Source organism: Mirounga angustirostris, unplaced genomic scaffold, assembly GCF_029215605.1.
Source record: "Mirounga angustirostris isolate CCGP_5_RB_7025 unplaced genomic scaffold, mMirAng1.0.hap1 SCAF_6, whole genome shotgun sequence".
In the NCBI taxonomy this organism is placed as follows: domain Eukaryota; kingdom Metazoa; phylum Chordata; class Mammalia; order Carnivora; family Phocidae; genus Mirounga; species Mirounga angustirostris.
Window position 1 is genome coordinate 44,006,093 of NW_026991714.1, and position 26,631 is coordinate 44,032,723.

At 44.0% G+C, this 26,631-nt stretch overlaps 1 long non-coding RNA gene across 1 annotated transcript; it reads right to left on the bottom strand.

The window, feature by feature from the left end:
* Positions 1-16,973: 16,973 nt before the first annotated feature.
* Positions 16,974-25,267, bottom strand: LOC135364723 (uncharacterized). Its single transcript, XR_010412301.1, has 3 exons — positions 22,316-25,267; positions 19,754-19,837; positions 16,974-18,580 (listed from the first exon to the last, which is right to left on the bottom strand). It is a non-coding gene; the product is annotated as an uncharacterized LOC135364723 (long non-coding RNA).
* Between the last annotated feature and the right edge of the window lie 1,364 nt (positions 25,268-26,631).

Consider the following 26,631-nt stretch of genomic DNA (forward strand, 5'->3'; position numbering starts at 1 on the left):
CGGCTGGGGGGCGGAGTGTGGGAGGAGGAAGTACATCAGATGCTGCCTGGATGGGTCACTTCCCCAAAACGCTTCTGCTCTGTCACCCCGCTGTCCTCTGACTTCCACCCCACCCCACCCCCCGCTTCGGGGCAGCTTTTGGTCAGGTCTCTGCCCCTCAGGTCTCAGCAGGTGGATGCGCCTTCTTGGGCCTCCATTTCCACACCCTCATTAAGTGATGGTGTTGGAGGAGAGGCTAGTTCTTTCCAGTCTTACATGAACTCCCTGCTCACTTTCTCATTACCTCATAGACTATCTGGATGGAAATGTTGTTTTTTTAATCTGGAGGTAAAATGAGCAATTAACACATTGCTGATACAGGATGGTCTTGGGTGTCCACCTGGAACTGAGATAACTTTTATGAACACTTAGGAAGCTCAGAGGCGACCAATGTCCCGCAAACGTCAAAATTAGGAGGCAGATATGATGGTGAATTAAGACTTCTCCTGACCTTCTCTGAGACACTGAAGATAGGAAGCATCTCGTGATAACCAATGCATGTCCTAGTCTCCACAGAAACGGATTTAAGGCTCCTTTCCTTGCTGCCCTGGAAAAGGAAGAATCAGTGAAACCTTCCCGACCAGTAATGGGAAGCAGAGGGTGTCACCAGTTTGACTTACTCAAATTCCTGACTTCTTGTTAATATTAGTTAAAATGCGTGTTGACGAGGATCAGTTTTTATTCTGTAGCAACTGAAAGAACTCACCGGTTATCACCAAACATCCCCAAATAGCCTGAAAATAAATTTTAAAAATATACATGCCATAGGGCTTATAGGCCCGAAGGTGTGAGAATCGAGAAGATGCGCATGTGTCTACACAGATCATCCATCCCCTGTGTTTGGAAGCCCTTCCCGCCTTGCTTCTTTGCCTGGCAAACCCGTCCGCAACCCGTCCGCATCCTTAAGGCCCAGGGAAATGTCCCCGCCTCTCTGAAACCTAGCGCCATGCTCCAGCCACTGGGGAGAATTTTTCCCTCCTTTGGGCCACCTCTTCCCTAACACTTAGGTTGTATTTGTGGCAATTTATTTCTTCATCTGCTCAACTCTTAGATCCCCTGAGAGCCGGGCCCATGTCCTCTCATTCTAGGATCCCCAGAACCAATACTCAATAAATGGTGAAGGGCTATCCCAAAAAGAAGTTAGAAATCATTGGCAAGTGACCCACAGGTGACAGTGATGCTAGAAAGTGATACTGTGACTCCATCCAGTGAATAAATAATCAAAACTTGGGGGCCTGGGTGGCTTAGTTGGTTAAGCGACTGCCTTCGGCTCAGGTCATGATCCTGGAGTCCCGGGATCACATCCCGCATTCGGCTCCCTGCTCAGCGAGGAGTCTGCTTCTCCCTCTGACCCTCCCCCCCCTCATGCTCTCTCTCTCTCTCTCTCTCATTCTCTCTCTCTCAAATAAATAAATAAAATCTTTAATAAATAAATAAATAAATAAATAAATAAATAAATAATCAAAACTTGATTAGCATGCTGACTATTCCTAGGAAAACCAAGTGGTTTTGGAGCTAAGCTAGATTTTTATTTAAACTGCTATTGTTGTTCCTTATTTTTTTATTTTATCATCCTAGCTGGCCACACAGAACTCTCCTTGAGCTGACCCCCATGGCTTTTCTAGCCTTATTTTCCGGATTGTCCCTTCACAAAGCCCTGCAAACTCTATTCCCTGTTCCCCTCCCTCTACGTCTGCATTTCCTGCCTCTTTGCATTGGCCCAAGCTGCTTCCTCTCCCTGGGCTGCCCTTTTCATGTCTGCACCTTCAAGCCCACCTTGCACAGCACCCGCTCCAAGATCACCTGCCTTCAGAAGCCACCGGGAAATCGGGCTCACGTGAAAGCCCCCAAACTGTGATCTCGCCTTCTTCTCCCATGGGGCGCTTCATCACTCTCCCCCAAAGTAGAGTTCTGTGTGTGCAGGTGCATCTTAGCCCCTCGAACAGACCGTACACTTCTGGGGGGAGGTCCTGGGACTGCCCCATCCTTGTAGACCCAGAACCCCAGCAATGCTGTCATACTCAGCTCTGTCCTCTTTTCCTCCACCCTCCAGTTGCCAAGCCACTGTCACTCTTCTCCCGCCTCGTCCCCTCTATCCATTCTGCATCCTGCAGCCAGACTGGGGTTTTAAAACACAAGTTGGATCACGCGCCTGTTCTGAAACCTTCAAGAGCCTTCGGGTTGCTCTTAGAAGACAAAGCAGACTCCGTCTCATGCTGCAGACAGGACTCCACAGGTTGCCGCATGCCCTTTCTGTGCCATTTTTCCTCCTCCCGTCCTCTCCCCCAGCCCCATTTCCTTCCTGGGTTCTCCAATGAGCCAGGCCCATTCCCTCTGCCTGGAATGTTCTTCCCCCAACCCTCTGCCTGCTGATTCCTATTCATCTTTCACTTCCTCTGAATGGCCTTTCTTGACCGTGACCTCGCTATGATCACCCTACGATGTCTCACAGCCATCGGTTCTCTCTGGTCATGGTGTGGTTTTGTTTTTGTTTCTTTGTTTTTTAAGTAAGCTCTACACCCAATGTGGGGTCTGAACTCATGACCTTGAGATCAAGAGTTGCATGTTCTACCGACTGAGCCAGACAGGCATCCCTGGTCATGGTGTTTGTCCCAATTTGTAACTGCATATCATCTGTGAGATTGTTTCTGTGGCCCAATCCAGAGACAATTATTACTACCATCTTTAATTACAACAGTTATTGATACTGTTAGTGGATGGCCTGCCTTTTCAGCTGCTCTTCATTCCCCTTCCTCCTTTTGGTAGAACCCACTTTTGTTCAAGTCTCTGCTCTCCTGAAGCCATGTGCTTCAGGGAAGATAAACCCCCAACACTGGCCCAGGGACCGGTTTAGACACAAGCCTGAGATACAGTTCTGGTTAATAAGACATTAGGGGAAGTCTACGAAGGGTTTCTGGGAAAGATTTTTTTCCCCTCTCACTAATAATAATAATAATAAAAAAGACACATGGGAAGAACCAGTTGTTCTTTCTCCCCTAGACAGTACTGTGAAGATGTGCCTAGAACAGTGGCAGCTTTCTTGTGACTATGAGGAAAGCCAGCTAAGATTGTACAAGCCAGAATCTTGAGCAAAAGGAGATGGAGAACTAAAACAAAACAAAACAAATCCTGGATCTTCAATGATGTTGGTGAGCTCCTTCTTGTTCGGTGAGGTAATTAATATATTTGTTGTTTAAGTCACCTGAAGGGGCTTTTCTGTTATAGTTTTAAACATTCTGACAGAGGGGCACCTGGCTGACAGCCAGGAAGTGGGCAGGGAGACCTCATATATTATGTATAAACTTTGCCTGGATTTCACAGAGAGCATACAGAATACCCAGCATGGATCCCATTGTCCAGAAATGCTAGTTGAAAGCCTCAGTGTGAAAAGTCTTCCTTCTCCAAGAGCACATCATAAGATAGTCCTGTCTAATCTACCATCATATTAGTTTTCTATTGCTGCATAACAAATTACCACAAATTCAGTGGCTTGAAATAACACACATTTACTCTCTCAGTTTTCATGGGTATAGAGTGTGGGCACAACTTAGCTGGGTCCTCTGCTCAGGGTCTCACAAAGCTGAGATCAGGGTGTGGGCCAGGCAGCATTCTCATCTGAAGGCTTGACTGGGGAAGGATCTTCTTCCAAACTCCCTCATGTTATTGGCAGGATTGCAGCTGTAGAACACATGATCCTTGCTTCCTCAAGGCAGAAATGGAGAGAGAGTGTCTACTTCATTGAGTCTCTGACCACTAGATTCTCTTTTAAAGGACCTGTCTGATTAGGTCAGGCCCAACTGAATGCAATTGGTTTTTTCAATCCAGTGTCTTCTCCCCATAGTACCCATCCAGCAAATGTGATCTAACCACAAAGCCAGAGAGATGCGGTTTGTATTTTCCTTGGACAGGCTTAATACTCCAGGGACTTTCTCTTGAGGAAGGGATAATTCATTTTGTGTTTCTTCAGCATATTTCCCCCAAGTATGCAGATTCCAAGTCAGTGGGTATCCAAGGGAAAATTCTGCTCTAAACAAGACAGTTACTGATATAGAAGGAGTAGAAATGGACCATGTCATAATACAAACAATGGGGATGTACAGAAGAGTTAGAAACGTACCTTGCATTTAGTGGAGTAGAATTTTTAAAGATGCTCTTGCTTTCCCTGTAGTGTCCTTAACAACTAAAACAGTGTCTGGACATATGATAAATATTTGCTGAATGAATGAGTGAGTAAAGAGTAGACACTTATTAGGTTGTGTTCCTCCCCTTGCTTCTCTCGGAACTGCCCCATCTAATCCATAGCAGGAGAGTAGGCCCTGTGGCCACATTTGAACAACATGATTTCTGGCTGGTTGGATTGTAGTGGGTGTCTGATTAACCGGACCGGTTAGGTTCCATCTCTTGTGTTAGGACTGAGAGACAGCAGGCTCATCTCTTTGGGGAGCTGGACACATGACATGCGAACTTAATAGCTGTGGGTCTATGATGTTCTGCCATGAGGTCCAGGAAAGCAGAGAAAACAAGTCTGCATAGAAAAAGAATGAAGCAGATGCCCAATGAGAATCAGAGACAAGAGACAGAGACAGTGAAACCCAGTGACTTTCCAGCCACTGATTCCAGGATTTCCTGAGCCCCTCCTCAAGTTCCTGCCCTTAGTCCCTAGGAGACATTGATAGGCTCTTATAATAAATGTCAGTGTTGGCTTAGGTTTGCTCTAGTTAGTTTTGTTGTATGTCAAAAAAAGAGACTGGGCAAATAAAAAACAAAAAATAGATATGCACCCATGGCCCAAGATCTAAAACAATCAATTGTAATGAGAGATGGGAGATCCTCAGAAACAAACATAACCACATAGTAATCAGGGATCCCAGTGATAAGAGAAATGGAGAGGCACTGGGGCTCCACTGGGGAACTCTCTCAGAGGCTAGACATGCACAAGTGATGGAGGACATGGCTCTTGGCCAAAGACAAATCTAAATGCTGTGCAAAGAGCACAGGAAGCTGAAACCCAGAGTGAGCTGAGGCTGCAAAAAATACTAGGGACAACACAAAGAGCTCCTTGGTGTCGGAGGAAGAGCAGGGAGGGTCACTGCTTGGTGCAGATGGCATCACGTTAACAGATGTCAAAGAGAAAAAGAACTCCTCAGCTTCTACTTCGTTCCTGAGTTACACAGAGAATGAAGACCCAGACAGAGGACAGTGAGAAAGCTGATAGCTGCTTTAAAGAAATTCCAGTTATCAATTTCAGATTCACTAAATCCCAGGAACCAAAAGATTTTGCAAATATGATCCCTAAAACCTTGTCACCAATTGAAACATGGCAAAGACCAGGATAGATGCTAGAAAGCCAGGATGGATGGGTAAGTGTGGTTCTAGATTTCCAAAAGCTGTGAATTCTAAAAACAACATCAAAGATTTACCAGCTGATCCTTGGAAAGAATTCTAAAATATAGATTATTAAACAGGGGCATTTAAAAACAAAAAGGGAGCTGGGAACTTTAGGAACTAGCTTGAGCTTATAAAGAAAGTCAGGTGAAAGCAAACTCTCCCTTTTTTGAGAAGACTTTCCTAATCAGTGGAAAAGTGCCAAAGACAAATATCAGAAACATATTTGGCCAAGGTACTCCTAAGACAAAACAATTTACATGATTTATTTGGCTAAATATTATGCCCATAGAACCTTCTTGAAGTATCAATGTCAACTTGTTTCTTTAACCTTTTAAAAAAATCTTGGATCAGATTTGCAAATGACTCAAACCTTGGAGAGAGAGAGTTAACATGTAAAATAACAGAATCAGGATTAAAATATTGCCTGACTTACACTGATTTACAAAAACTCCCAAGTTGAAATTTGATAGGAATAAACATAAAGTTTTACTCCTGACTTTAAGAACTCAACTGTCCAGGAGTGCCTGGGTGGCTCAGTCGGTTAGGTGACCAACTCTTGATTCCAGCTCAGGTCATAATCTCATGGTGGTGGGATCAAGTCTCATGTTCAGCAGGGAATCTGCTTGAGATTCTTTACCTCTCACTCTGCTCCATCCCCAGTGTGTGCTCTCTCTCTCAAATAAATAAATAAAACTTTAAAAAAGAAAGAACTCAACTGTCCAAAGATGGGTAGAAGACAACACTTAAGAGCAATGTCTTGGAAGAAGCCCAAGCATTAGAGTTGACTTTAAACTCAGTATGAGTCAACAGAATCATGTGGTTGCCAAATGAAATCGTAGGCTGCATTAACAGAAGTGCAACCAACTCTTGTGTCAGATGGTTCTTGACTCAACAACTCACACAGAGACCTGAGTAATCTCTCTGTTGACCATTGTGGGAGATTGGCACCAACTTTCTAACTCAGAACGTATTTGCACACATCCTCTTCTATCTTCCATTGTCTGTCATCCAGGTCTCCCATCCTGACCTGGCTGGTGTTCACATCTCTTTCCTCAGAACTCTTGGCTGAGATGAGAAGACATTGGAAGGTCCTTATATCACTCCTTTTTCTCATCTGGTCACAGCTCATCTGCCAAAGCAGACATAGCTCATGTATTCTTCATAAAAGGACACAGCCCCTTTTCTTGGGGGCTCAGATTTTTTTCTGGGCTTCAGGGCAGTCAGCAACATGGACTCCATGAGCAGATAATAAGTCTAAAGAGCCGTTCTTAATGATAGGGTCTTCCACTTCCTTCTTATCTCTAAGGTTGGCCTACCTTATCCAGGACTTTCACCTGCTTGACAGTGCACACCCACGCATGTGAGCACTTGGGTGTAGAGTTGAACACATACCATCAATGGCTCACAAGATGATTTTAGGCAGTATGTAGATGAACATTTCTATCATAGTAACTATTGTATTATTTTAATTCATTTGATTTTTTTGGATAAATAATACATTCACATAGTTCAAAATTAACAAATGTGGTGGGAGCGGCTGGGTGGCTCAGTCAGTTAAGTGTCCAACTCTTCTCTTGATTTCAGCTCAGGTCATTATCTCAGGGACGTGTGATCAAGCCTCATGTTGGGCTCCGTGCTCAGCTCAGGGTCTGCTTGTCCCTCTCCCTCTGCTCCTCTCTCTCTCTCAAATAAAATATTTTTTAAAAATTAATAAATGTGGACAATTTTCTTCCCATCATGGCCAAACTCTTCCTACCCAATAAGAACCATTTGCATTAGTGTGTTGGCATTCTTCTCTCAGAAGAGATTTTAGGCATATGCAAATGTAGACCTCCTCCCCTTTTAAGCACATACCATTTGGTATACAATTCTGCACCTTGCTCTTTCTCTTAACACTAGTTCCTTCTCTGGGCATAGAGAGCTTCCTCCTTCTTTGTTTATGGCTATATAGTTTTTCTTCACATAGCCAGTTTTCTGTTGAGGGACAGGTTGTTTCCAATTATATGCCATCATAACAATGTCACAATGAATGTTCTTGCATATATGTCCTTTCACACTTCTGTGAACACATTCATAAGATAAATGTATAGAAGTGGAATAGGTGGGAGTGTTTTTTATTTTCATGTGTAATGAAAAAAAATGTATAGCTACCAAGTAACCAAACACAATTTCACAGTTATTATATTTTATAATGAGGCTAAACACTTTTAAGTGAATTAATGGAAGAGAAATACTAAGTAAATGACAGCATAGATGAATTGAAAATATCACTAAAATTTGAAAGTAATATATACGTAGGGCTGGAGTTTAAGAAATGCTGATCTAGTATGGAACTTTCATCTTCCCTGCTCGAAGCTCCTAAAATCTCCATTTTATGCAGTGTTTGAAGGTGGAGAAAATGTGCAGAAGAAGGGAGAGCTTTGGAGTCCAGAAACCTGGGTTTGAATGTTGACTTTCCTCCAGCTGGCTGTGGGTCTTATAGCCTCTTGCAACCTCATAGTTCCCATGTGGGAAAGTAGGAGTAATAATACAGTCATGCACTTGGAACATAGAACCTACTTGTTGCATGGTGTTTATTATAATTCAGCTATTTGGGATGAACTGGGGGAAGATAGAGAAGTCAGAATCTTGGTTCTGCCTGGCACCTCTCCCTTTCAACATTCCTCCTCTAGACCAAAATACATATATATAATGGCAACCAGGAGTCCCAGGCTTAGAAGGTCCCCATGCTTGGTTTCATTCCCTGCTGCCACCATTTTGAAATTCTTAGTAATTCTGAACAAGAGGCCACATTTTCATTTTGCAGAGGACTCTGCAAATTCTGTAACCAGTCCTGCATATAATGTCAGGCATGCATGGTCTCCTCCCTCCTGCTGCTACCCCAACAGACCCTATTACTCCTGAAAGCCCACTCCTTCGGTACCACCTATGAGGCTAACTGGGCCACCTGCGCTGTGGTCTGGGGCCCTTCTGCTGACCCATTCTGTCATAGTCCTACATCTATCACAGAAATAGCATCACTCTAGGGGAGAGCCTTTGGGAGCCTTGTTCCAAGTTCTCCCTGGTTTCCCAGGGAGCCTTAACTAGTCAGAGCCAGGATTTGGAGGTGGCTCAGTGACTTCTGTCCCCACGCATGCCCCTGAGTCCTGTTGAAGCACTTACCCACTCAAGGTCCTCTCTCATCCTATGTTTTAACCAAGAAAACATTGTGGGGTCAGAAATCCTGGATTCAAATCCTGGGTCTGTCATGTCCGACCTAAGCAAACTTTCATAAATCCCTCCAGTTCTCAAGAGCCTCTGCTTCCTCCTCTGCAAAATGGTTATAAGAACAGTGCCTAACTTGCTGGTTTGTCCTGAGACTGAAATGGAATGTCATATGAAAGCGCCAAGCAGTGGCTAATATGCAGTGGGTTCTTTCGGATTTCCAAATTTGTAAGAGAAGAATGAAGAGTCTTTGTTTGCTTCGTGGGGTGCTGATCCTCTGTTCTGGCATTCCCACCCTCCTACTCCAGGCTGACTGGAGCCAAAGTCTCATAGCATGCTGGGCTCCACCTCCTCAGCCGGACCCTGGATACTCAATTCCACTTCCGTCCAAGCTCTGAGCAAATTTCTCTCAGCTTCTGGTTTGCCTGCTCTCGGCTCTGTAGCCATTTACCCCTCAGAATTCCTAGCATGTAAAAACTCTGCAGAATGGTTTATTACACTGAGATGCAATTAAAGCCATAACATGCACGACCCTCTGTCCAGGGTTATTGCTATGGAAGTTCCCTTTTACACAAAACACTGGACTTCCTGCTTTAGAATTTATTGTGATTTTCCATGAAATAGAGTTCTTCATACTTCCTTCTCTCCCTCTTTGGATGGTCCGCTTACAAGCTGTAAGTGAGGCATCTATTCCTTATGGCCAAGGGTCTTCCAGACCCTCTCTTGCCCTCTCCTTCCATCCCTATCTATTGGAGCATAGAATCCTGAAGATGGGGAAATAAGGTGTTTTGAAGGCTGGAGTAGTGGTTCCTAGCAGGGCAAGGAAGCATATTAAGAAGTTACTGCAATGTTTCAGGCAAGAAATAATAATATTGAAGCAGCTGCAGGAAGACAGGAAGGGTGTGAAGCAATGCCAAAGACGATGTGGTCTTGCACAGGGAGATAAGGGAGAGGGAGGGATCAAAGATAAAGGAGTCCCTGGTGTTTCCAGCCGGAGAGGCTGCGAGGTTGCCACAGGAAGTGGAGGAAATGGGCTGGCAATCTCCTGCATTCCCACGGCTTTATACAAATCACTCTCAAGTGATGCTTCTGATCCTATTGTCTCTCCAGAGCCTAAGGCTGAGATGGGCTGATAAATGGCCTTAAGAAAACCAAGACTGAACTTTAGGGAATTCCTAGTTAAGGCAGGTGGAGCCGAGGAAGGTTGATAAGAAAGTGTTCAGAGAGGGGGGCCTGGGTGGCTATGCGTCTGCCTTCGGCTCAGGTCATGATCCCAGGGTCCTAGGATCTAGCCCCGCATCAGGCTCCCTGCTTGGCGGGGAGCCTGCTTTTCCCTCTCCCTCTGTTGCTCCTCCTGCTTGAGCTTTGTCTCTCTGAGAAATAAATAAATAAAATCTTCAAAAAAAAAGTGTTCAGAGAGGAGAGGAGCAAGGGTGATGCTGACACACACGTCAGGAGATGGAACTCTTCAAGGAGGGAGGTGAGCAGTGTGGGATGCTGCCGAGGGGTGACGGAGGCTGGAGGCCAAGGTTGGGGTGTCAGCAGAGCTGGGCAGCGCACGGGGAGGCAGAAGTCAGGTCATGAGGAGCTGAGGAGACAGTGGGAGGTGAGGGAATAAAGGGGGGAGGCACTCTGAAAAGGAAGAAGGGGAGCCCCATCTGTAGTGGGTGTGATGTTCCCAGCAGGTGGGAGTGGCACAGGGGGAAGGGAGAGTGTCCTTGGACTGCAGCCCTCATCCCTTCGCCTCTATGTCTTCCTTCTGGTCTTGAACCCCATGCAGGCTCAGTAGTCTTTCTGAAACCTTGGTCAGTCTGTAGTAACACCTTTCCACTGATGAAATGCTTTTCTTCTCCTTTCTGCATAAACTCTAGCAGCCTTCTTCCTGAGCAAAACTGAGCAGCTAAATGAGGCTACCCCTCAACTCATTTCCACCAAGTTCACCAAATAAGCCAAAGAAATGGCTGGGTCCCCAAGAAGGGGTCGGCATCAGGTAGCAGGGACTCAGGTCTTCTCAAGGGTTGCCAAGGGTTGAGATTGGAGGCAGATGGTTTCCAGACATTTTCCACACGCACTTCCCCTCCTCTGGACACAAAGTTTAGATGGTGGACATGTCTCAAAGGATGCAGAAGGAAGGGAAGTAATGACTACCGCAAACCAGTAAAAGGTCTCCCCTAGTAAGTGTACGTAAGTGAGGAGTACAGGGGGTCCACCCGGATTCCCACTTTATCTTAGAGAAGGTTAGGGAACAGAGGGCTGAAACCAATGACCCACTGGGAGTATAGAGTTCTCAGACTGTCATCAAAAAGTAGCAGGACGGCCCAGCCCCTCCTCTTACAACCTCCTTTGGTGAGCCCTGGCTTTCCCGAGTCCATTTGCGAAGCGACAAATAAAGGACGGCTGAGGTCATTTGCCAACGTCACATGAAGATGACGCTCATGAACAACCAGATTTTCTCTGCCTGGGGAAAAAGCAGGTGAATCTTTGCTCCCTCGGGCTTTCATTTTAATTCTGGAAAAATCCATGTTGTCTGCTGAGGCTCCCAATAAGCTGTTTTCCAGCCTCAAGCCGAGACTCCTCCAACAACTTCTCACTCTGGATTCTGCTCCTAGGATCTCTATAGCAACCTGGGTGCAGCTGGAAGACCCAGAAACCCAGCAGGGCCCCGCTTACCAGGCCTGAGGCAGAGCACCCAACAGTCCACAAACAAGGAAGTGTCATTTTGCAGAGGGCTTTTTTTTTTTTTAACCTCAAAACAGAGTTCTGAGGAATAACAAATGTATTTAGCTGACCATGAAGTAGCTTTAAAAATCAGATGCTTTCTGCTCCGTTCTAGGCAAATGATGAAAAGAAATTGGCTCTTTGCTATTGTCATTTGCTATTGTCAAGTGTGCATATTTTAAATTTATTTAAAATATTTATTTATTTATTTATTCAGGGTCCAGCAATTCTCTTTCATTCTGTTCAGGCAAAAAGTCACAATGCTGTTATCTCAGAACTTACTGTCTTCGAAACTACATTATAATCATGTTCTTATCTGTCTTCATACTTGTTGTCTTACCTGAGAAAAGGAAGAGGAGAACTGAAATCCAGGGTTGATGTCAAGCTTAATTAAGTTGTCCTCACATAATTACAAAGCCCTCAATCTGCATACTCTGGGGGCTCTGCAAACAGAGGCAAGGTCAAGATCCTTGCCCTGAAAACACTTCCATGCGGTTGGAGACATCATGAAGAGCTGTGGTAAGACAGTCAGGGCCAATACCAAGCCATAGGAAAATCAGCTTTCTGTTGTGTGGGCCAGACACCATTTCCAGAAGGTGAAAAAGATGTATACTTAAATTCTTAGGACTTTGAACATATATATTCAAATGAATTTTGCCTCCTTCCCAAATTAAAGCGTTCCAGCAGATTGGCTTTCCTGATGCGCCATCTTGGGTGAACCAAAGGGATTCCTTTTTCTTTTTTGGCTGTCTTTCAGCCACCTGGCTTTCGATAAGATTTTCAGTGCATCTTGCAATGTGTGAAACTGTAACACCTGTCTAGACCTTAAACCACTCTTCTGGGTCTGGTTTGCTAAATCTGGAGCCAGAATTTGATTGGTTGTCATAACTGCTCTTGCTTTAGAAACTATTTCCCAACCATTTAAGCACCCACATTGGGGTTTCTGCACTTCAGCTGATTACTCCATGCTTCCGTTCACCAGGCACCTATTTGGGGAGCTAAAACCATAGCATCTTAGATTCATTTGCTCTCTGGGAACTTAAAAAAAAAGCCAACCCACCTGTTACCTTTGGCCAATTGATCCCAGGGCTCAGCTGTTAGAACTGAATCACGCATGCCCAGAGTGAACAAGGGGAGCATTTCTTTCCCCTTCTGGGGGTAGGCCAAAGTGGGGCTGGGAGTGGGGAGAGGAGGGAGGTAAGTGGTCCAGGTGTCCACGTCGTGGATCCAGGCTTGAGGAAGCCTTTGTTCATAGCATCTCTTTCTGCTTGTGCCGTAGCAGGCCATCAGGTGGTAGTGGTTAAATACACTGGACCTTCCCTCCCTCACCCAGCCCTTGGGTATCTGCTGAGTCACATTCAGGGGTGGGGAAATACAAATGGCTGTGAAATGGGCCTCATCATGTGGTTTTCTTTTCCTAATTTGGTAAACAAATTAGGGCAGGCCTGGGCACAGAGGCCTGGGAAACAGTTTTTTTCTTGGCAAGGGTAAAGGGGAAGTCTAGTGCCTTCTCTTTTCCCGTTCAGTGTCTGAGCTGCCACTCTGGATGAAAATCTCCAGATGACAAGAGCTGAGCCATAACTTTCTCTCTTTCTCTTTCTTTTTTTTCTTTTCTTGGCTGTCCCAGTTAGGTCACATATGTGATTTCTAGGCTTGGAAAATGCATCTTTGTGCTAAGAGTGATGCAGAACACAAGCAAAAACATCCACTCCAGAGAATTGTGCTTTTGTGGCAAATGTGTATTTTCCCACTAATACAGATACGCAAAAAAAAAAAAAAAGTCTGCATTTTTTTTCCAACTCTTTATTTTTAGTTCTCTCTTTTTTTTTTTCTGGTGGCAGAAAACAATCTTATTCAGTTCCAAGCATACACAGACACTTCAGATTTAAACCCACTCTTGTTCCCTTACTCTGAAATTCCCAAACTTTCCTGGGGGCCGTTTTTTTCTCCCTTTGAAGCTAACAACTTATGAGAGACCAAGACCTTCAGCGCCTCTCCCATGAGTCCCCCATCCAGACTGGCTCTCTCCCTTGTTTATCTTCTCAGGGGTGGGGAGGGGGCAGCAGGGAAGAGGGCAGTTGGAAGAAGGGGGCTGGACAGTGCAGGACACTGGCTTGGCCAACATTCTCCATTCCTCCATTTATCTTCAGTGTTACGTTGGAAGACTCCTTCTGAATTTAAAAGCCACCAATCTGTGCTCTCTTCTCTGGCTCCACCATGATAAGCCTCCTACGGGATAAATGGCAGCCTCTTGTTTCTCCACAGGAATGGGGGAAAGGTCACCAAGTCAAAGGGAGGGTGAGGAGAGGAATCATCCAGTAATACTTCTCAATATTACATCACCAAATGTTGTTATTGTGCAGACGCTCTTTCTCTGTTACTCCATCTCTTGTACTATTGACTATTAACAATGGACGCACCATTGTTGAGCAAAGGGCGCAGGGCCAACACAAGCGGCTCACTTGGTACAGGCTGGAACACAGGCCAGAAGGTCCACAGGTCCTTTGTTCTCTCATCATCCCGGGAAGAGGTGTGCTTGGGCGGTGACGGGACGCCCTGTGGGACCCTGTCCCCTCCGGACCCTCCTTTCCCTTCTCTTCCCTTTTTTCTTTCTCTTTTATGATCTCTCCCTCCCTCCTCTCTTTTGAAGTATAATTTGCATGTAGTAAAATGCACGCATCTGAAGTGTATGGCTCTGTGAATTATTCCCTGTGTTACACACCCATGTCATCACCACCAGAGAGCTTCCATTTTATGGGAGATCATGAGTTCCATCTTGTAACTAGGACAAAGAGAGCCTGAATTTGTGCACAAAATGGTCTGACTTTGGGTGCTAGCTGTTTATAGGTGTTTCTGGCCTTGAATTCCTCTGCTCCTCCCAGCCCAGCTCAGGTTGCTGGGTCAGGAACGCTCTATCAAGGAACCTTCCCAACCCAGAGGCCCAGCAGGGTCCCCTCCACCACCGGTTGTCCTCTACTAAGCCTCCGATGGGAGGCTGATTAGTGAACCAGTCACATGAATGTCTGCTCCAGGTGAGCTGGGTCTTGTGGGGGCATCTCAGGGTCGCCCTGCATGTGATGCGGGCTCAGCTATGTGGGTGAGGCCCACACAGCCTCATTGCTTGGTCAACTACTAGCACAGAGAGAGGAAGCAGAGTCAGACCAGAATCACTGAGAATTAATCCGGGTTTTTTTTGTTATTGTTGTTGCAGCCTTGGCCTTTGACAGAGGAGTTCTGCCTCTACTGCCTTTTAGCTGTTTCCACAATTAACAGGGTCTTGGATCCCCTCGAGGGATCTGTTCCTCCAGGGACTTTACTCTGACAAATACCATCAGTTTTGGAAAAGTTGAAATTGGGACAACCTTTCTGAACAACATTTTGTAATACACTTGTAATATCCTTTGATTCAGCATTCCACTTCTAGAAACCTGTTCTGCTGAAATATGAAAATGTACAAATACACTCCTTCCCATACACACGTATACACACATTGCAGCAACGTTTATAACAGGTAAGAATTTTTTTTTTTAGGATTTTATTTATTTATTTGACACAGAGAGAGAGATAGCAAGAGCAGGAAAACAAGCAGGGGGAGTGGGAGAGGGGGAAGCAGGCTTCCTGCTGAGCAGGGAGCCCGAAGCGGGACTCGATCCCAGGATCCCGGGATCATGACCTGAGCCGAAGGCAGATGCTTAATGACTGAGCCACCCAGGTGCCCCAGGTATGAATTTTTTTAAAAAAAAATCTAAGTGACTACCCATAAGGGAATTATTAAATAGATTATGCTATGTGTGTATAGGAATAGAATGCTGTAGATCATGTGCCCATATTAAAAGATGGCCAAACTACCCTGTTAAATAAAACAACACAAAGCAAAACAAAAACCTAAAGAAACATTTGATACCTTTTTGGTAAATTAATAAGAATATGATATTAGCACATATATTGGAAAAAGGGATAGAAGTGTATAGCGCAGTATTAACATTGATAAGTTATCTCTGAGATGTGGGAAGAAGGCTAGGGAATTTTTATTTATAGTTTTATATTTTGGTATTGTCAGAATCTTACAATGAGCTTGTGTTACTTTAAAAAAATTTTAAAAAATTTTTTATTTTAAGTAAACTCCACACCACATGTGGGGCTCGAACTCATAACCCCAAGATCAAGAGTTGCATGCTCTACTGATTGAGCCAGCAAGGCACCCCAAGCTTTTGTTAGTTTTGAAATCAGAAAGCTATAGAGTTTTTTGTTTGTTTTCTTAAAAAAGAGACAAATTCTTGAAATTGCTGGGAATATAGAAAATTTTTTCCATGACTGCTTCCAGAAATCCTAGGTTAGGCTATCTATAGAGTGGGTCCCAAAAGGGAGGAAAATAGTAAAACCGGGGTGGAATGCTCAGCAGAAATCTGTGCTAAGCAGAGAGACCCTCCCTAACTAAGGGAGGTTACTGGGGGTGGTAGGAAGCCATGGGGCCTCAATGATCCCCACTTCCTAGTATTCACACCCTTGTAAGCCCCCTTCCTTGAATGCAAACTGGAACTACTGCCTTGCTTCGAAAGAAGAGAAAACAGCAAATAAAATAAGAAAAAAAAAAAAAACTAAAAGAAAGGAAAAAAATTAAAAATTTAGAAATAAAATAAATAAGTAAACTAAAAACACTTAAAAAAAGAGAGAGAGAGAGAGAGTGGGGATGTTACTTCAAAGATCAGGTAACAAAAGGTTGTGATTTCCATCTTACTAGCATTCTCTCACTTCCTCTCCCTTGCTAACTTTGATGAAGTCAGCTGCCTCGTTGTGAGCTACACTAGTGAGAGGCCGTGTGGCCGAGAGAGGGCAGCCTCTGGTGAACAGCCGGGGAGAAACTGAGGCCCTTAGTCTAACCACTGGTGCAAAAGTGATCCAGCCTCAGCCGAACCTTGAGATGAGTGTAGTTCCTGCCCCACACCATCATCACAGCCCTGAGAGAGACCCTGGGCCAGAGGGCACAGCTAAGTTATGCCCAAATTCTTGACCCATAGCAACTGTGAGATGATAAATGTGTGTTGTTTTAAGCCTCCAAGTTTTGTGGTAATTTGTTATGAAGAATACTAAGAAGGCCGACCGTGCTTCGGAATTGTAAGGAGTTCTGCCTCTACTGCTTATATTATAGTGATCACTTAGAATTTTGGTGTCTGGTTATAAACAAGACCTTTTCCACTACATGAAGGACTACAGATGGAGTCTTACAAGAGATGTAGGTGATGTGGCATAATAAAATAAACTTTTACTTTGGAACAAACAGACCCAGCAAGCGCTATAGTCTTTGTCAAGTTGCTTTACCTTTCTGAGCCTGTATATTCATCTGTAAAGTGAAAATAATGTCATCTATAGCACAAAGTTGTTATGGAACATAAACCCATAAAGAATGTCAAATGTCGGGTGCCTGGGTGGCTCAGTCGGTTGGGCGACTGCCTTAGGCTCAGGTCATGATCCCAGGGTCCTGGGATCGAGTCCCACATCGGGCTCCCTGCTCCGTGGGGAGCCTGCTTCTCCCTCTCCCTGCCACTCCCCCTGCTTGTGCTCTCTATCTCTCTGACAGATAAATAAATAAAATCTTAAAAAAAAAAAATGTCAAATGTCTGGCATATCAGATTTTCAAGAAATATTGGTTATATTTCCTTTTTGTACTAATTTTCTTTGTTGGAGTTGTTTCTCAATTTTGGTGTCTGGTTAAGTGATAGGATAGAAAAACAAATGTGACCTCCTGGTCACTTGAATGGGGCAGAGGCTTTGGGGAACAGTAACTTGTTAATTAACTCTGTATGAGAAGGTTGTTTTTTGAGACTTTCACTAGAACTTCTGAATTTGGAAACCCAGTATAATTCTAGGAGAGGTAGAGAAGCCTCAGGGAAGGATGCCCTGTCTTCTTTGTACAAATGTTTTCCATATGTCAAGGGTCTGAAAATGCAAGAGTTAAACAGAAGTGTTTGTGGTAGCCAGTCTCCAAGATGGCTTCCAGTTATCCATGCCTGCTGGTTTTCGTGCCTTTGTGTAGTCCTACCATGAATCAGAGCTGACCTGTGTGACCAGCAGAATACTGCACACATGACTGTCCATGACTTCCAATGTTAAGCCATAAAATTGCAGCTTGAATAGTTTTCTCTGGTAGAAGCCAGCTGCCATGTCTTGAGGACACTCAAGAAACTTGTGGAGAGGCCCATGTGGAGAACTGAGGCTTCTTCCCAAGAACCAGCAGAAACTTCCAGGCTCTTGGGAAGATCTCCAGCCTCGGACAAGCCTTCAGATGACTGTAGCCCCCACTGACCTCCAACTACAACGTCATGAAAGACTCAACACAAAAGATACTCAGGAAGCCACCACCAAATTCCTGACCCACAAAAACTGTGAGAGGTAATAAACGATTCTTGTTGCTTGAAGTTACTATGTTATAGATTAATTTGTTGTATAGCAATAAGCAATGTTTTTGGTCATTTTTACTGTACAACATGCATTTCTTCAACCAATATTTTCTGTACATCTGCAATACAGCTAGATGTACTAGATGTGGGAGAAGTGTGGTGAGCAAAAACAGACACAGTGCCTGTTTTCTTGAAGCAGACCATTTATTTAGTAGTGATACAGATAATCAAATAATCAGATAAATAAATGTAAGTTACCAGAGTGCCAAGTGCTACACAGGAAAAGGACTATAGCTACTCTTGGCTGTGAGGGGGACATAATTTAGATAAGATTTGGCAAGATTTTCCTGAGGAAGCACACTAAATGAGCAGTTAGGTGACTGGGAGGGAGAGGGGAAGAGCATCTGGGCAGGGGAAGCAGTGTGTACAAAGGCCCTGTGCTGAGGGAGCATGGCGGAGGCACTGAGGGGAGGCCCCTGTGGCTGAGGCTCAGAGACTGAGGAGCCAGAGGCCAACCCACATAGATTTTCATGGCCATACTAAGGAGTTTGGGTTTTATACTAAGAGCAACGGGAAACATTTGAAGCCTTTTAAGAAATAGAGAGATAGAATATGATTTTGATGTTCAAATCTTTGATTTGAAAAAATCTGGCCATGTAGAGACAGAATGGAGGGTGTCTGTGTGGTACCTGTTGAAGGTTGTTTTGGTAATCCAGGCACTTGTCACCATCAAACAGCGTCCTTACAATTCCGAAGCACGGTCGGCCTTCTTAGTATTCTTTAAAAAGAGTAATTTATAGAGACATAATGCTTGGTATCTCAGAGTCTACCTGCTAACAAAATGAACAATGGTAGAGTCAAATAGGATGACATGAGGACATATAAGATGGCCGGGAAATTGAGAAACAACTCCAAAGAAGACAATTAGTACAAAAAGGAAATATAACCAGTATTTCTTGAAAATCTGATATGCCAGACATTTGACATTCTTTTTTTTTTTTTTTTAAAGATTTTATTTATTTATCTGTCAGAGAGATAGAGAGCACAAGCAGGGGGAGTGGCAGGGAGAGGGAGAAGCAGGCTCCCCACGGAGCAGGGAGCCCGATGTGGGACTCGATCCCAGGACCCTGGGATCATGACCTGAGCCTAAGGCAGTCGCCCAACCGACTGAGCCACCCAGGCACCCGACATTTGACATTCTTTATGGGCTTATGTTCCATAACAACTTTGTGCTATAGATGACATTATTTTCACTTTACAGATGAATATACAGGCTCAGAAAGGTAAAGCAACTTGACAAAGACTATAGAGCTTGCCGGGTCTGTTTGTTCCAAAGTAAAAGTTTATTTTATTATGCCATATCACCTACATCTCTTGTAAGACTTCATCTGTAGTCCTTCATGTAGTGGAAAAAGTCTTGTTTATAACCAGACACCAAAATTCTAAGTGATCACTATAATGTTTATATTTCTCCAGGCAATGTAATTATCTGAGATAACCTCATTAAAATGGAGACAATAGGGATGCCTGGGTGGCTCAGTCAGTTAAGCATCTGCCTTTGGGTCAGGTCATGATCCCAGAGTGCTGGGATCAAGTCCCACATTGGGCTCCCTGCTCGACAGGCAGCCTGCTTCTCCCTCTGTCCCACCTCCTCCCCCTGCTCATGCTCTCCCTCGTGCTCTCTCTCTGACAAATAAATAAATAAAATCTTTAAAAAAATAATAAAAAATTTAAAAAATGGAGACAATAATATCTATAATCATTCATTCATTCATTCATTCATCATTCAACAAAAGGTGCCTGGTTCTTCAATGAAATATATGAAGGACCCAATTACATACAAGTTTTATAAACTGACCAAAGATCAGTAATCCATGGACCCTGCCCTAGAAGAACCTATATACACGAAATAGACATTTATTAGTTTGTGAAATAAGAATCCCCTGTTTCTAAAAACTTGAGTTACAACAAAAGCTTCCATATTAGTAAAGTGTGATCCATCTTACTCCTCACAGTTGATTGGTCCAGAAGTTGGTTCTTGACTCAAGCTGGGCCAATCAGAATCCTTGCCTGGGACTTTGGACGTGGAACTGAAAAAGAGAAGTCAGTTTTTGTCCGGGTGTCTGAACTTCAAGATGGAAAACTTAGGGGGATTCTGATGAACATATTTTGTCGTGTCACTGGTGAAGGAGCGGAATCTGGATGGTAATAAAACGAAGAATAGAACAGACCTACAGTAGATGCAGGCATGCGTTTTAGGCAGTGAGCATGTAAAGTTAAGCAGAACTTCAGTCACTATTATGTTGTATAGCACCAAGGGACACCATTTACACAGTTCCTGTGAGTGGCACCCTCTGAGAACAGGACTGTGTGGGCATGAATGGGGACCCCTTGAGCTATGAGACATCCCCTACTTTTAGTTGGGGATGAGGCTGTAGATAAAGGTCAGGGCCAAATAACTCAGGTATTGAATGTAATTGGATAGCATGTGTGCTGTCATTCTACCCCTCTAAAACCCGCTGCAGACCTCACTAATTATCATGGTCTGCCTTCCTGCTGGCTCCGGACATGTCCTACTCAGCACAGCACTCCAGAGTCACCATCAAGCAGCATGTGCCTTGCGAATATGCTTCCTGGCCCAACAGCTGTACCATGTCATTTATAAGTGGCTTTGTCTCCGCGGCAGATGTTTTCCCTCTGGCTAGAATCAACACTGGGAATTGCGTATAAGTTAAGGAAATCTTTTGCTTTTTATCTGAGGACCAAGAAAATTTGGAACCAGTACTCAATCATCTGGTGGTACAATGGTATCAGTTAATTAACTTGACTTAATACTGAGAATGAACAAGATTCTGGAATGCTGATTGGGTGATTTCTGATATTGTGCTGTTCTGTCTGCCTGGCATTCCCTTTCTGCTCGCGTCTATCTGGCAAACTCTTATATAGCCTGCAAGACTGGTGGAAAGATTATATTCTTGCAGCTTTTCCTTAACATTCACTCTTGGAGAGGGAACTGCTCCCCATTTGATATTCTACCTGACTTTATTCCTTTCTCTATTCTAGCTTGTTTCCTATAGAATTGCAGGCTGCTTATGGTGTCCAGTCCCTAGAATATAGCTTCTGAAAGATAAGGATTGTGTCTTACACACTCTAAGGAGCCCCTGGAGTGTAGATATTTGATTGGATGACAGCGTGCGAAATACTCTGGGTGGTTTTAGCTTATCTCTTCAGAAAAATACCCTCAAGTCCTGAGAAAGACAATCAAACTAGTCATTGAGGAGCTATGTGGGATTTCTGCACAAGGGCAAATTGATCATTAGGATCCTTCCATTTGGAACAGTAATCGTTGAGAATAAAAAAAAAAAATCAATGTTTTGAAACTAAAAAAAAATCTAAAATTTAAGATCATAGAAACAACAAAGGGAACTTTGGGACATTTTTATTTTTAAATTTTGGAGCTGGGAAACCTGAAAGTATGACTTGAATCCATAAAAGAAAAGATAGATAAACTCAATTACATAAAAAGAAAATAACATTTTTCTTCACAGTAAAAACCGTCATAAAGTCAAAAGACAAAGTGTGAGAAAATATTTAACATTCCTATTACAAACAAAAGGCTTACATCCTTGTGAGCTCCTACAAATCAATTAGAAAAAAATGATCAAGCAGGCAAGAAACATAGAAACATAGAAGTACAGGAAAGAAAACTGGCTCTTAAATCAATGAAAAGATGCTCAACCCGCTTACATGACAAGAAATGCAAATATATGTATGATACCATTTTTTTATCCTACAGATTTGCAAATATAAAAATGTTTGATGGGGCACCTGAGGGGTTCAGTCAGTTAAGCGTCTCTTTCGGCTCAGGTCATGATCTCAGGGTCCTGGGATGGAGCCCTCGCGCATCTCTCTCTCTCTCTCTCAAATAAATAAATCTTAAAAAAAATGTTTGATGACAAGCACATAGGGAAGGTAAAGAGGTGAGAAAACAAGCATTCTCCTGCAACGCAGAGCAAGTGTAATGGACAGGACTTCTAAGGAAGGCAATCTAGCCTCCAAGATCTATCAAAATTATGAGTGTTTGGACCTAAAATTCCACTTTTAGGAATTATCTATAAATAGGCTTGACCACTGTGAAATGGCTTTTGGTGTGTACAGTGTTATTTATTGTAGCGTTGTTTGTAATTGCAAAAGATTAGAAACCACCTAAATCAATAGGGAAATGGCTAGGTAAATTATGGTACATGTATTTATACAGTAGAAAATTATGCAGTCACACACACAAAATAAGGAAGTTCTTTATGTACTGATAGGAAATTATTGCCAAAATATACTGTAATGAAAAAGCAAGGCATAGAACAGTATGTATGCTATGCTAGTATTTATGTGAACAAGGGAGAAATATTATACAGGTATTTGCTTGGGACTGCATACACTCTATCCAGAGGATGGCCAAGAATTTCATAATTTAGTTGATTATTAAAAGGGGATCTGGGATGGGAGGGAAAATGACCATAGCACATCTTTCTTGCCTTTTGAATGTTGAACCATATGAACGAATTACTTACTTGAAAATAAATGAACAGGGACACCTGGATGGCTCAGTCGTTAAGCGTCTGCCTTCGGCTGGGGTCATGGTCCCAGCGTCCTGGGATTGAGCCCCGCATTGGGCTCCCTGCTCCGCGGGAAGCCTGCTTCTCCCTCTCCCACTCCCCCTGCTTGTGTTCCCTTTCTCGCTCTCTCTCTGTCAAATAAATAAAATCTTTAAAAAAAATGAACAAAAATGAAAACGAATAAAATTATAGAATTATAGGTCAATGAATACTCAGTCATCAAATTGAAGAAAATCTTAACTTAGAGGTATTTCTGCAATCTTGATTCAATTTTTGGATAAACAAAAGGAAACACAATGTTACTCAGTGGTATTGTCCTTTTATGGTTGACAGTAGAAAATTCTAAATAGAGTCAGGAATGATTTTTTGTAGCATTGTTTTGTAGCATTGTTTGTAATTGCAAAAGATCAGAAACCACCTTTATTTACCTTTAAGGGAACCAAAAAGTGTTGGGACACGTCTCCGACCTTAAAGGTGATGCCACAGAATAATGAAAGCTGTTCCACGTAAACTCCCTGGATGCCACCACCGGCCAGATGTGGCCTGGAATTCTGTCCCTCAGCCACTGTCTCTGGTGACTCGCAAACCCGTACACTATATGCCCCTGAATATGTTCTCCTATCCAGGCACCCCAGGACCCCCTGCATATAACTCATGGTATCTTATGGGTGCCTGGGTGGCTCAGTGTGTTAAGCATCTGCCTTCAGCTCAAGTCATGTTCCCCGAGTCCCTGGATCGGGCCCCACCTCAGGATCCCTGCTCAACGGGGAGTCTGCTTCTCCCTCTGCCCCTCATCCTGCTCATGCTCTCTTTCTCTCATTCTCTCTCTCAAATAAATAAAATCTTAATAAAAAAAATAATAATTCAGGGTATTTTAGATGACCCTGCTCAATCCATGTGAGCATACTGATGCTCAATGAATATGATGCAAATATGATGCAGTGGTGAGCCTTGACTATGTCAAGGGATTGCAGAGAGTAAGTAAGACACAACTGTGATTTCAGAAAGGTTGCACAGTCTGGTAGAAAGTTCAAGAGGGTGTCTCCTCCAGAGCATGAGCTAAATGCTGGGCTGAAAAATAGGGGAGTCTTAGAACGCTGGACAGTGGGATTCAGGAGCCGCATACTCTTCATTTTGTCTTTCATGTAGACAGCCTTTAGGGAACTGTTTCCTAGAGAAATAAGAGATGTAAACACAGAAAATTTGTGTTTATTACTTAAACATCCAAGTAACATAAATGAAGGAAAACAAATGAGGGGAAGCGCCATCCCACGGGCCTTGTGGTTGGCTCATCACTGTGGGGAAGTAGCACCCCCTTGAGGCAGATGCTGTGAGGTACCTCTGTGTGTCCCAGACCCGCTCAACAGGCACCTGCCATTCTAGCACACAGAACATTTTGAAACTGGGGTTTTCACATATTCCTCTATCAGTGATACTGGGTTGAGGTGGAGATGGGGTGGGGGGAAGGCCCATGGCAGGACTATGGACAGAAGCAGGCTTGTTGTTGGGCACCCCTCTCTGAAATGTTCAGAGCCAATTTGATTCATTGGGCTCGTCTTCCCATCCCCAGACACCTTGGTGCTGTTTTGTACTTTTTTGTGTGTGTGTGTGTGTCTCTAAGGTGAAATTATTTGTAAATCTAAAGGGGGAAAAATGTATTTAAAAATCAAGTCTGAAATTTTGGGTTATTTGCCCAATTGCTGTCCAAAGCAACCTATGGAAATAAAACCCAGCATTTTCGTCGTTTAGAAAGAAGCCGTTTAAACATTTTGAGTCAGGTGGAGAACCGTGGGAGGGCCGTACTTGAACCAATCTGCAGCGCCACATATTTAATCAGCAGCAATGAGTCTGAGTGCCGGGGCAGGAGGAAAGGAGGCCCGAGGAGTAGAGAGACGAAAGAGGGCAGGAAGGCCGCAGCTGCAGGAATGAAGAGAGAAAATGATTCAGGGAAGGAAAGCAGAGCAGGAAAATGCCAACAAGGAGTGGAAAGGGTACAGGTAGGGGCGCCTGGGTGGCTCAGTTGTTAAGCGTCTGCCTTCGGCTCAGGTCATGATCCCAGGGTCCTGGGATCGAGCCCCGCATCGGGCTCCCTGCTCCACGGGAAGCCTGCTTCTCCCTCTCCCACTCCCCCTGCTTGTGTTCCCTCTCTCACTGTGTCTCTGTCAAATAAATAAATAAAATCTTTAAAAAAAAAAAAAAAGAAAGAAAGGGTACAGGTAGACAACAGCAGTTAAGGGTTTCTCCAAACCCATACGAACCCACCCCCGTGTGGTGGGGCCATGCGCAAAGAACGTGGTGGTCGCTGTTGTTGGCATCGAGCCTGGTGAGCGGTGCCTTGGTTCCTTATCCACACAGGTTTATGATTTTGATTCAGATTTCCTCAAGCCCAGAGTTACCTCAGAGATGTCCCATCTCCCAGGATTTCTCCTGCAAAAACTCTAACCCTCAACTGGCTTTGAAATCAGTATGAGGGCAACTCTGGGATCCTCTTCAGAGATAAGCTGCCAATTTGGGGTACCTCCAAAATGGGGCACCGGCCAATTACAGTGGAGGTGACCAAAGTGACTCTGAGGAATTCAATTAGGCAAATACCAACCATGTATTGAGCTTGGCTAATATAATGAGGGATTGAAGCTCTGGTTCTTCCTAAATGGAATTAGGACAAAACTAATTAAAATAGAAGTTTATTAGTTAAAATACATCATCTGTGAAAACATGGAAAACAGAGAACATATTGAAAATACTGCATGAAGAGTGGGGTGCGTGGGTGGCTCAGCTGGTTAAGCGTCCCACTCGATTTCGGCTCACGTCATGATCTCAGGGCGGTGAGATTGAGCCCCGCCTTTCCTCGGGCTCTGCGCTGAGCTGAGCATGCAACCTGCTTAAGATCCGCTCACTCCCTCTCTCTGCCCACCCCCCGCCAAAACCCCCCCCCAAAACCCCCAAAACCAAAAAACTGCATAAAGAGCAAGACACAGAGAAATTACATGCTTTGAGTAGCCCTCAGCCACTTTTCTCTTTTCTAGTGGAGTTAGGCATGTTATGAGTGTTGAACTCTAACCTCACAACTTTAAAAATCATCAAAAGGCAAGTAAAACTCACAGTGAAGAAAGAGCTATGCTCTGTTTGCTGCCGGGTATACCTCCTCAAATCTTCTTCTGACCTCGGCACCTGTCAATTCTCACCTCTCTGAAGGGCTCCTGAGTGGATTTTTCCTTTCAGCGGTAGCCCCCGTGCATCCAGGGTTGAGATTTCTAGAGAAAGCCCCAGTCCTCACCTGTCCTGGAAATATCTGTATTCCCCAAGCACCAGACTTGAGAGAAAAGTGTGGTATAACCTTGGGAGTCAGGCAGACAGGGGTTGGAATTCTCGTTCTTGCCCCTACAAACCATGGGATCTTATATATATTCTCTAAGCTTCAGTTCTGAAGATAAAATATACAAGGGGTTGGACACATCCTAAGTACTCAATAGAGGGTGGCTTTTGTGTTTTAATCCACTTACTCTCTCACTCAGAATCTTGCTTTGGAAATTAAAAGCTGTGGTATGCTGGGGGTACTATGCCTTTGGTTCCCTGCTATTTGAGTTCTAACTATGTGGGTTAGGTTTCATTTCTTTTATAAAGCTCATGTAACCCTGCACCACATGGACCCAGGCAGGATTACTGATGTCTCAGTGTTAAACAGACTCCTTCGAAATGAACTCTCTAAACACAACGGGCATTTTAAGAAATGCTCAAAAATATTTAGAGGATAAAATTATTCATACCTGTTTCTTATAAGAGAAGTTATTACTAACTTACTATTACTCTTCTATTATGTCCTTCATGATCCTTGGGCACAGAGTAAACGCTTAAAAAATAAATCTTGGTTAATTTGCACCATCTACAGATTGATTGCACATATATGTCGCTGGGTTTCCTTAAGACATCAGCACACTTACTATCAAATGTGACTGCCGCCTACATGGTGCGTGCGGTCACCTAATGACCAAGAAAGGGGATGTGTGCCATTTCCCTCCCTTTAAACATGGTAAGAGCAAAACAAACGAAAATGGCTACAATGAAACAAAAAACCCCACAGATTCAAGTAGAAGGGAATGGAAGGGAAGGAACTGCTTTTGTGCCGAAAGTGCCCCTTAGCATCTGTATCTTTTTTCTGCCATCATCCTGACAGCCCCCCCGCCCCCCCGCCCATCCACGCATGGTCGGCACCACCGGGGCTCACAGCCCAGAGGAATCAGGGAAGCCAGGGGTCTCCAGCCGGCATCTGC